Here is a 12,571-nt window from a genome sequence, read left to right on the forward strand (position 1 = left end):
AGAGCGGTGAGGGGGAACATAATATTGTAACATAGTATTACAGATACAAGTACAACTGAGCCATACTTAGATCTCATGGAAGCTTTTTAACTGGAAAGACCACAAAACCCAAATCTAGTTGGCCTCGACTCAGACTGAATTAGCAAATCGAAGATACCCTACCCTCTATTTAAAGCTAATAGATTGGACTTAAATTCTCATCGAATTCACATACAGCAAAAAGATTTCTAAAATAATGTATTCTTATTAATCATATTTTTAAGAACTTGAGCTAAACTTCAGAAGCCAATACCAAGAGTAGAACAGTCAGAGGGAAAGTATAATAGAAACAAGTGCACTATTTCTGCTCTTTTCACCCGTTCCTGGTTTTGGTAAAATACTCACCAAATACTCAATGTCTGAACATGGCCTTAAGGTACCGTCACACTCAGTAACTTTGCAAAGAGAACGACAACAATCTGTGACGTTGCAGCGTCCTGGATAGCGATCTCGTTGTGTTTGACACGCAGCAGCAATCTGGATCCCGCTGTGCCATCGCTGGTCGGAGCTAGAAGTCCAGAACTTTATTTAGTCGCCAGGTCGGCGTGTATCGTCATGTTTGACATCAAAAGCAACAACGCCAGCAACGAGCGAGAACGAGAAGTGAGTCGCCGTTACGTCACTGGATCGCTCCTGCATCGTTCTGAAGTTGCTGTGTCTGACGTCTCTACAGCGACCTAAACAGCGACGCTCCAGCAATCTAGTTTAGGTCGGCTCGTTGTCTATATCGCCGCAGCGTCGCTTAGTGTGACGGTACCTTTAGACTTTAACATCCACTCCTGTGTTCTCAGGGGAGATGATGTCCACCAGAGGTGTCTGGCAGCTACTTACCTTTTACCCCACTGAAAACCTATGGAAATTTGTCAAACAGTTATTGGGGTACCAAGATTGTCTAACAAACATCAATTGTATTTCTAGTAGGCCCAAGAACCCTACTTAGAAATCATATCTCAACACAATCTATGGAGATGGGACATATTCTGCATGGGATTATAAGGGCTATACTCTACCATTACTTAACCTAAATAAATAAGGGCCACAACACTATGACTTTGGGAAAACAGACTGCAATGTTTTATTAAGGGAATATTAACAATTAAATATATCTTGGACCAATGTAATACTAGACCAATCAGTAAACAGTGGCTCAGTCCTTAATTGACTTGAGCTGCACTAACAAACATTTAAATTTAACAAACACCACCGGGCCGGAGAGCTGGCTGTAACCTCCTTCAAATAAAGCAAGCAGCAAATGCATATGATAAAGTAAGAAAAACTTGGAGATGGTGGGCCGCAGATCTTCAATCTTAAAGGTTAGGAATGCTTAGTCGCTGGCCATCAGGAGTGTTAAATAGATCAATCCTCCGCCGCCTTCCAGCTGATCCACCAATCCTGCAATTCCTGGGTTTCGGCGGGAAAACGTCAAGGGATTCCACATCTAACCAGCAATGCCACATATGCCCAGCATCGATGTAGCCCGACAAAAATGCTGCAAGATTAACCCATGAGAAACATATATACACAGTACTAGCAAAGGGCCAATATTCAACCATTTAATCATAACCTGGCCTTATAATCCCATGTGCCCCCTTAGTCTACTACACGGGGACTTAACATTCTTCATATAGGAAAGCAATAGTTTAAATTTAAAAAAAAATATATATGTTTTTATTAAAAACCTCTTCACTAGAGGTTTTTTTTAAAAATGGAGTCTGTCATCATAAAATGACTATTCAAACCAAGCTCAGGCAGTCATTACACTTGGTGCACACTTGTTTTGTAACTATCTCCACTTCCTCTTCCTTGATTGACAGCTCTCACTTTACATGAGCTAGAGGAGGGCGGTGATAGATGTAAAGCAAGTAGGTGGGAACATGTATGGAACTGTTTGACTATGCCCAGGGTGTGCTTGGTCTGAACAGTCATTTTCTGCTGACAAACACCTTTTAGTATAAGGAAAATAACTCAATATACAGCTTATACTTGGAAAGAAAAACATTGTGAATCAGGAAACACATGAACAGAGTTATGAAAGCAAGACAAGTTTCAGTCTACATGGAGATGTACACATACAATATACTGCTCTAATGCTGAGGATTAGAGATGGTCGAACCTGAACAGTAAAGTTCTGAGTCCATATTGAGCACCCACTGTTCGAGCACATGAGGTTTTATTTTGGGAGGAGAGGGGTTGTTGTCACCCTTCTATTGTCAGGTGACATCAAGCCCAAGGCTTAGTAATGGAGAGGCATCTATAAGAAATATGAACCCCATTTGCCACCGCGATAGGGCAAGCGGGAAGAGCCGGGCACAGCGCCAGAATTGGCGCATCTAATAGATGTGCCTTTTCTGGGCGGCTATTGGCTGCTATTTTTAGCCTGCGGGAGGCAATATCCATGGACCCTTATGAGACTGAGAATACCAGCCCCCAGCTGTCTGCTTAGGCTTGGCTGGTTGTCAAAAAAGGGAGACCCCATGCCGTTTTTTTAAATTATTTATTTAAATAATTTAAAAAACGATGTGGGGACCCCTCCATTCTTGATAACCAGCCTTGCTAAAGCTGAGAGTTGTAGGCCGTAATCAGTTTTTCATGGCTGGTTATCAAGAATACAGGGGAACCCATGCTGTTTTTATTTATTTAGAGCGCCGGCTGATGAATACTCTCATCAGCCGCCCATGCTCTCGCTGTTATTAGCAGCAGGAGGTGTAGTCTGATGGGAGTAGTCGTCCCATCAGCCAGCCCCAGTGACCGGAGGTAAACTTTTTAACTCAGATACATACTTACGCCGTCATTTGACAGCATGGGAACTGCAGCTGTCTGACCGGCGGTAATGATTATACCACCAATCGGAGGCAGTGTTTGCCACGCTGTCATGCACATGACAGTATGGCAAACACTGGCTGTTCGGGACCCCTATTTTTTTTACTGTTCGGTTGGACCCATACATGCAGGGGGTCTGGACACCCATCTCTTCTGAGGATTTCTTCTTCCTTTCTAGTTAGTAGTTAGAGCTATGGCTTCTATCTCTATACTTCAAGCATTGGACCAACTACTTAAGTCATCTGAAACACTTCCTGGCACGGACTGCGGTTGAAGTGCAGAGAGGCTTTAATCATCGGTCTTGGATGGATGACTAACTTCTTAAGATCTGAAACTGTGGTCTTTGCATTGAATGCATGGCTCATACAGATTTTGAAACTTTTCCATCATATTTTTAGTTAGTTATATTCTCATGTTACAATATTGGAATAAGAGAATAAAAGAAACATTTGTGGTTGTCTTTTTCTGCTCCTTACATTCAGTGTAGTGAGACAGCGGTCTGATCCATTGCCTCTATTAATTCCGATATGTAGACTGTGGAGTAGATGAAGTCCGGGTGGGCCTCTTGGCTCCGGGGGGAACATTCTGGACTCATGCTTCTTTCATTGATGTGGGAATTTAGACTTGTTGCTCAACCGCTGCAGAGGGGAGCGAAAAAAAAAAAGCTACAAAAACGTCCCACACGCTGAAGTGATTCATAGCACCGTGCACACAAAACCTTGGCAGAAGACGTGGAGGTTCCTCCTTTTCTCTGCGCCAGTTGCTGTAGAAACAGTTAACAATGGGCAGCCTTCCACTATACGTCTGATTGTTTAGGATCCATTCAGCCGAGCTGACACCTGCCTGAGGACAGAGTGACTAGAAGTGAAAATTTTTTCTGACCATTAGATATGTGACCTGAGTTAGCAGAAAAAATCTAAAGATATGTATATCATAAGCATTTGTATAATATTTAAATGAACTGCAGCATCTTCCCCTGTATCAGGGGCAATGATACTCCAATACAATTCATGGGAGATGAGGTTTCTGGAAACCATTACAAAAACACATACATTAAGGTCACATTGTTGGAATACCTTGATTTTTATTTTTAGACAATTCACTCAAGCAGAAATATCACCCCGTTATCTTATCCTAAGGGTAAGTTCACACTAGGCGTTTTCAGGGTTTTTTTCTGCAGCAAAACCTGATCTCTTGGCAGGAAAACAGCTCCAGAAAAAAGCAGGTTTTGTGCTGCGTTTTTGTTGTGTTTTTGGCATGCTGATAAAAGTTTAGTGCAAAAAAAAAAAAAAGTCATATTCTACAGAATCAAGTTTTGGCACAAAATACCTGCGTTTTTGCTGCAGATTTTCATAGTTTTTTCACCACCCTTTCATGTCCATGGGTGAAAAACACTGAAAAACCATGAAAGAAGTGGCATGCTCTATTGTGCTAAAAAAAAAAGGCAACGCACAGAATAGTGATGACAAAAAAAACAAGGTGTGTGCATAAGATTTCTGAAATCTCAGACATAGCTGGTACTGTAAAACGCAGAAAAAAGCTGAAAAAACGCCTTACCCTTAAAGCCTCATTCAGACATCCATTTTTCATGTATGTTTTCTATCCGTGAAAATAGAACATCTGCCCACTATAGTCTATGGTGCTGTTCACATGTTCCTGTTTCTGCCAAAATCACAGACATGTACATTTTTTTACCAGCATCACAGGTGAAAAATACCAATACATGTCTATAGGTCCGTGAAAATCACAGACTACGGATGGCATCAGTGTACAGTCCATGTGCTATCCATGATTAACGTCCATGCAATGTATGGGACAAGTTTTGTATCTTACGGGAAAAGTACTGATTAACCCCTTAACCCCTGGAGCTTTTTAATTTTCGTTTTTCACTCCCCTTCTTTCCAGAGCCATAACTTTTTTATTTTTCCGTCAATATGGCCATGTGAGGGCTTATTTTTTGCGAGATGAGCTGTACTTTTGAACGATAACATTGGTTTTACCATGTCATGTGCTAGAAAACAGGAAAAAAATTCCAAGTGCGATGAAATTGCAAAAAAAGTGCGACACTGGTTTTTTTGTTTGGCTTTTTTGCTAGGTTCACTAAATGCTAAAACTGACCTGCCATTATGATTCTCCAGGTCATTACGAGTTCATAGACACCAATCTATCTAGCTTCTCTTTTATCTAAGTGGTAAAAAAAATTTCAAAGTTTCTTGAAAAAAATAAATTGCGCAATTTTCCATCTAACATTTTTCGTTATCTTGGGTTGGGTTGGGTGAGGGCTTATTTTTTGCGCGCCGAGCTGACGTTTTTAATTATACCACTTTTATGCAAATGCATTCTTTTGATCGCCCGTTATTGCATTTTAGGAGTGGAGCGTGCAGCTGCATGTATAGCTATGTGGCCGCACGCTCCGCTCCTGAGTGACGGCGGCAATGCCGGGTATTAACATGCGAGACTCGGCCGTATTTCTCGCATGTGTGATCCCGGCCTTCAGGTTATGGCTTGTTCACTTCCATCATTAGGAAAGGTCAGGTGTTGCAAGATTCCCAGCTTTATAAAAACCCAGCCTCCTCTAACCTTGTACCAAATGGGTTCTTCTAATCAGCCATGAGTTCTTATAAGCAGCTGCCTAGAACTCTGAAAATTAAAATGGTGGAGGCCCGCAAAGCAGGAGAAAGTTAAAAAAAGATATAAAAGCGTTTTCAAGTTTCCCTTTGTTCAGTTTGAAATGTAATTAAGAAATGGCAGTTATCAGAAACAGTGCAGATCAAGATAAGATTAGGAAGACCAAGCAAAATTTCAACAAGAGCTGCTCTTAGGATTACTAGAGAGTAGTGTTGAGCATTCCGATACCGCAAGTATTGGGTATCGGCCGATACTTGCGGTATCGGAATTCCGATACCGAGTTCCGATATTTTTGTGGTATCGGAAATCGGAATCGGAAGTTCCCAGTGTATGGTTCCCAGGGTCTGGAGGAGAGGAGACTCTCCTTCAGGCCCTGGGATCCATATTCATGTAAAAAATAAAGAATTAAAATAAAAAATATGCGACCAATCACAAGCCGCGACGTCATCGAGGGTCCTAAACTCCTCATTCTTAGGAACGGAGGCTGCCGGTTACAATCGGTAAGGTCCAGGGGCCGCCGGACGGGTGAGTATATCCATATTTTTTATTTTAATTCTTTATTTTTTACATGAATACGGATCCCAGGGCCTGAAGGAGAGTTTTCTCTCCTTCAGACCCTGGGAACCATCCAGGATAGCTTCCGATACTTGTGTCCCATTGACTTGTATTGGTATCGGGTATCGGTATCGGCGATATCCGATATTTTTCGGGTATCGGCCGATACTATCCGATACCGATACTTTCAAGTATCGGAAGGTATCGCTCAACACTACTAGAGAGTCAAATAAGAATTCTGCTTGACTGCAATAGACCTTCAAAAAGATTTAGCAGACACTGGAGTTGTGGTACATTGTTCTACTGTTCAGAGACACCTGCACAAATATGACCTTCATGGGGGAGTCATCAGAAGAAAACCTTTTCTGCATCCTCACCATAAAAATCAGTGTCAGAAGTATGCAAAATAACATCTAAGGCCAGGTTCACATTAGCATTTTTGTATGCAGCGCATGATCCGCATGTGTCAGGTGTACATATCTTTAACATTGTGTACGCAGGGACCTGCTTTTGCATGCGTTCGCATGTGGATGCGTACGCATGCATCTTTTCGGCGGTCTCCAGCAAATGCAACATGTTGCATTTTTTGAGGCGTCAAATATTGCCCAATCGTCCGCATGCGGACGATTGTGGATGATTTCGTAAAAAAAATGCATTACTGTCTATGGGAACGCATTGGTACGCAAAGACATGCGTACTTTAGACTGCGCATGTCCAGGAAATTATATCACTGCCCCCGCCATGCACATAAAAAATGCAAACGCATGCCAAAATGCATTTAAACGCATGCACACGCAGCGTTTTTGTTTGCATCATGCGCAAGATGATGTGCAGGTGTAAGCATGCTTTTGTATGCATTTTGGCATGTGTTTGCGCATGCAGATGGTACGCTGTGGACACATACACAAATGTGAACTTAGCCTAAGGAAGCCTGATGCATTTTGGAAACAAGTCCTGTGGACCGATGAGGTTAAAATAGAACTCTTTGACCACAATGATCAAAGTTATGTGTGGAGAAAAAAAAGCACAGAATTTCAGGAAAACAACATCTCGCCAACCATTAATCATGGGGAGGGATCAATTATGCTTTGGAGTGGTGTTGCAGCCAATGGCACGGGGAACATTTCACGAGTAGAGGGAAGAATGGATTCAATGAAATTTCAACAAATTCTTGATGCAAATATAGAACCATCTGTAAATACAGCTGAAGTTGAAAAGAGGATGGCTTCTACAAATGGAAAATGATCCTAAACACACGTCAAAATCCACAATAGACTACTTCAAAAGGTGCAAGCTGAAGGTTTTACAATGGCCATCATAGTCCCCTGATCTGAACATCATGGCAAATCTGTGGCTAGACCTCAAAACAGCAGTGCGTGCAAGACGATCCTGGAATCTCACAGAACTGGAGGAATTTTCCAAGGAAGAATAGATGAAAATCCCTCAAAAACAAGAATTGAAAGACTCTTGGCTGGCTACAAAAAGCATTTACAAGCTGTGATGCTTTCAAAAGGGGGTGCTATTCGGTAATAACCTTGCTGGATTCCCAAACTTTTGGATCTGCTAATTTTCTTTTTTATAACTTTAAAATGTAAAATGTATATTTTTTTTGCCTAAATTACAAAGGAAATGTGTCACGCACGGTGGCTCAGCGGTTAGCACTGCAGCCTTGCAGCACTGGGGTCCTGGGTTCAAATCCTACCAAGGACAACATCTGCAAGGAGTTTGTATGTTCTCCCTGTGTTTGCGTGGGTTTCCTCCAGGTTCTCTGGTTTCCTCCAACACTTCAAAGACATACTGTTAGGGAATTTAGATTGTGAGCCCCAATGGGGACAGTAATGATAATGTGTATAAAGCGCTGTGGAATTAATGGTGCTATAAACGTGAGTAAAATAAATAAATAAAATAAAATCTTTTAGTTTAGGCTTTTTAGAGATCATTTCACCTTGCTTCACAATAACATTAATTTTGTCCAGGGTTGCCCAAACTTTTACATCCACTGTACTGTATATAGCCAGGGCTGCCACTAGGAATTTCGGGGCCCCATACTGGCAAAATTTTCGGATCCCCATTGAGACTCCGCCCAGGCTCCACCCCAGCCCCGCCTCCACCCCTCGAACTGTCCACAGTCAAAAGATTTTTAAAGCCGCCACCACAACAAGGTCAGGCCCTACCCTACTCTAACCTATTAAACATTTGTTAAAATATCCAATACAATTTAGGTATATTTTTTATTTATTTTTCAATTTTTAAAATGACAATACCACATAAAGGAGACAAATACCACCGCACCATGACCAGACACCAAATTACCACTGCATAGTGACCAAATAATAGCACATACAAGGAACAAATACCACCATACCATGTCCAGACCACATATTACCACCATATGATCACCAATAATATCACATACAGGGAACAAATACCACCACACCATGACCAGACCACATATTACCACCACATAGTGACCAAATAATAGCACATACAAGGAACAAATACTGCCACACCATGGCCGGACAACATATTACCACCACATAGTGACCAAATTATAGCACATACAAGGAACAAATACTGCCACACCATGACCGGACAACATATTACCACCATATGATCACCAATAATACCACATACAAGGAACAAATACCACCATACCATGTCCAGACCACATATTACCATCAAATGATCACCAATAGTACCACATACTGGGAACAAATACCACCACACCATGACCAGACCACATATTACCACCACATAGTGACCAAATAATAGCACATACAAGGAACAAATACTGCCACACCATGGCCGGACAACATATTACCACAATATGATCACCAATAATACCACATTCAAGGGACAAATGCCACCACACCTTGGCCGGACAACATATTACCACCACATAGTGACTGAATACTACAATACTGATCAGTAATAAAAAAAACACAATACTAATATCATCATAAGTGCCAGTATTCACAGGAGATCTGTACTTAGTATGCAGTGTCTGTGTACAGGTAATACAGTGATCACCGATGACATTATACATAGGAGCTCTCTATATAGTGTATAATGTAAAGGTAATACAGTGATCACTGGTGACATTGTAAACAGGACCACTGTATATAGTATATAGATAGCATCAGTGTACAGGTAACACACTGACTCACCAGTGATGTCTCTAGGTGAAGTCCTTCATCTTTGCTTTTAATCTTCATCCAGCACAGACCGCTGTCACTTCATCCAGCCAGGGATCGTTTCTGCAGGAAATAACAGTTATCAAGTGCACCGCTTGCAGAACACATTACTTATTTTTTCCCAAATTTTAAACTACAACAGATGAAGAAAAAAAGCGACAGTGTTGCTCTGCACAGTAACAGGACCGCCCCCCATTTAAAACAGTACCCTCAAAAAATAAAAATAAAAAAATATGGTCCTTGTGTCTCCATCCTGCCGGTGAAACATTGAGGCTTGCCGCTTTCAATAAAAATAAAAAAAATAAAAAAAACAGTACCCTCAAAAAATAAAATAAATACATCACTGCAGTAATATCCCTTAATTAGCCCCTATGGTAATAATATCCCCCATCATGGCCCCTGTGTGTCTCATTCCTGACTCCAGCCATATGTTCTCCTATTCTGTCCCCATGTGATACCCCATCCTGCATCATATGATCTCCCCATCCTGCCCCATGATCCTGCCCCATCTGTCCCATGATCATGCCCCATCTTTCCCATGATCCTGCCCCATCTGTCTCCATCCTACCCCATGATCCTGCCCCATCTGTCTCCATCCTTCCCCATCTGTCCCATGATCCTGCCCCATCTGTCTCCATCCTGCACCATGTCTCTATCCTGCACCCCGTGTCTCCAATCCTGCACCACGTGTCTCCCATTTGCCCCCTTGTCTCCATTCTGCCCCTTGTCTCCATTTTGCCCCTGTCTCCATTCTGCCCCTTGTCTCCATTCTGCCCCTTGTCTCCATTCTGCCCCGTGTCTCCATTCTGCCCCTTGTCTCCATTCTGCCCCTTGTCTCCATTCTGCCCCTTGTCTCCATTCTGCCCCGTGTCTCCATTCTGCCCCTTGTCTCCATTCTGCCCCGTGCCTCCATTCTGCCCCTTGTCTCCATTCTGCCCCATGTCTCCATTCTGCCCCTTGTCTCCACTCTGACCCCATGTCTCCATTCTGCCCCCTTGTCTCCATTCTGCCCCGTGTCTCCATTCTGCCCCGTGTCTCCATTCTGCCCCATGTCTCCATACTTCCCCATGTCTCCATACTGCCCCTTGTCTCCAATCTGCCACTTGTCTCCAATCTGCCCCGTGTCTCCATTCTGCCCCGTGTCTCCATTCTGCCCCATGTCTCCATTCTGCCTCTTGTCTCCATTCTGACCCCATGTCTCCATTTTGCCCCCTTGTCTCCATTCTTCCCCGTGTCTCCATTCTGCCCCGTGTCTCCATTCTGCCCCATATCTCCATTCTGCCCCCTTGTCTCATTCTGCCCCGCGTCTCCATTCTACCCCTGTCTCCATTCTGCCTCCGTGTCTCCATTCTTCCCCCCGTGTCTCCATTCTTCCCCCTTGTCTCCAATCTGCCCCATGTCTCCATTCTGCCCCATGTCTCCATACTGCCCCTTGTCTCCAATCTGCCCCATGTCTCCATTCTGCCCCTTGTCTCCATTCTGCCCCCATGTCTCCATTCTGCCCCCTTGTCTCCATTCTGCCCCTTGTCTCCATTGTGCCCATTGTCTCCATTCTGCCCCTTGTCCCCATTCTGCCCCCGTGTCTCCATTCTGCCCCTTGTCTCCATTCTGCCCCTTGTCTCCATTCTGCCCCCATGTCTCCATTCTGCCCCTTGTCTCCATTCTGACCCCATGTCTCCATTCTGCCCCCTTGTCTCCATTCTGCCCCGTGTCTCCATTCTGCCCCGTGTCTCCATTCTGCCCCATGTCTCCATACTGCCCCCTTGTCTCCATACTGCCCCTTGTCTCCAATCTGCCACTTGTCTCCAATCTGCCCCGTGTCTCCATTCTGCCCCGTGTCTCCATTCTGCCCCGTGTCTCCATTCTGCCCCATGTCTCCATTCTGCCCCTTGTCTCCATTCTGACCCCATGTCTCCATTCTGCCCCCTTGTCTCCATTCTGCCCCGTGTCTCCATTGTGCCCCGAGTCTCCATTCTGCCCCCTTGTCTCCATTCTGCCCCGCGTCTCCATTCTACCCCTGTCTCCATTCTGCCTCCGTGTCTCCATTCTTCCCCCGTGTCTCCATTCTTCCCCCTTGTCTCCATTCTGCCCCTTGTTTCCATTCTGCCCCCTGTCTCCATTCTGCACCGAGCTGGATGGAGACATATGGTCCTTGTGTCTCCATCCTGCCGGTGAAACATTGAGGCTTGCCGCTTTCAATAAAAATAAAAAAAATAAAAAAAACTTTCTTCTTACCTGTCTGCGCTCCTGGGGCAGAGATCTCTCCAGGGGTTTCAGCGCGCACTCGCCGGCGAATGACAATGTCATCATACACCGGCGATGCGCGCTGATGTCAGCTGCCAGCCTCCGATTGGCTGGCGGCTTTAACCATTGCCTCAAGGCAATAGAGTAACTGAACCTGCGTCTCGGACGCAGGTTCAGTTAGCGATATAAGCCTGCTGCTGGGGGCCCGGGCCCGATGAGCAGAAGAGACTGGGCCCGATGCGGGCCCCCTCTGCCCACTAGGCCCCATACGCCAGTCAGGGCAGTTATGCCCTGATGGTGGCCCTGTGTATAGCACTGTGTACTTACAGTTGTTCATTTTGCCTTTCTACCAAGCTAATTCTTCTCTTGTCTCTGCTCTATGTAGAGCGTATATCATTCCCCTCTTCAACTCCTGACCCAGCCACTCCCTTCTCCCTCTGCCAGGAACCTTTGCAGTGACTGATGAGTCATATGAGTTACAGGGAAAAGAGACTTCCTGTTTCTACATAGAGCTTAGGCTACTTTCACACTAGCGTTAACTGCAATACGTCGCAATGCGTCGTTTTCCCGAAAAAACGCATCCTGCAAAAGTGCTTGCAGGATGCGTTTTTTCTGCATTTACTAACATTAGCGACGCATTTGCGACGCATTGACACACGTCGCAACCGTCGTGCAATGGTTGCGCCGTGTTGGGGCGGACCGTCGGGAGCAAAAAACGTTACATGTAACGTTTTTTGCTCCCGATGGTCCGCTTTTTCCGACCGCGCTTGCGCGACCGGAACTCCGCCCCCACCTCCCCGCACTTCCCCGCACCTCACAATGGGGCATTGGATGCGCTGGAAAAATGCATCCGCTGCCCCCGTTGTGCGGCGCAGAGAAAGCTAGCGTCGGTAACCTTGGCCCGACGCACTGCGACGGGCCGAGCCCGACGCTAGTGTGAAAGTAGCCTTAGCCTGCTTTCACACATCAGTTTTTGCCGTCAGGCTGAATCCGGCTAATTTTGGAAAAAACGGATCCGTCGGAAATTGTGATGTGATGGATCCGTTTTTTCGCTGGACCTGATCCGGGGAGGAGAGAGAGAGAGAGACCAG

General features: G+C 44.6%; 1 long non-coding RNA gene across 1 annotated transcript; it reads right to left on the bottom strand.

Moving 5' to 3' along the window:
• Positions 1–1,151: 1,151 nt before the first annotated feature.
• LOC143793759 (uncharacterized) lies at positions 1,152–3,712 on the bottom strand. Its single transcript, XR_013220244.1, has 3 exons — positions 3,578–3,712; positions 3,336–3,497; positions 1,152–1,528 (listed from the first exon to the last, which is right to left on the bottom strand). It is a non-coding gene; the product is annotated as an uncharacterized LOC143793759 (long non-coding RNA).
• Positions 3,713–12,571: the final 8,859 nt, after the last annotated feature.

This window comes from Ranitomeya variabilis, chromosome 1 (genome assembly GCF_051348905.1).
Source record: "Ranitomeya variabilis isolate aRanVar5 chromosome 1, aRanVar5.hap1, whole genome shotgun sequence".
Taxonomy (NCBI): Eukaryota; Metazoa; Chordata; class Amphibia; order Anura; family Dendrobatidae; genus Ranitomeya; species Ranitomeya variabilis.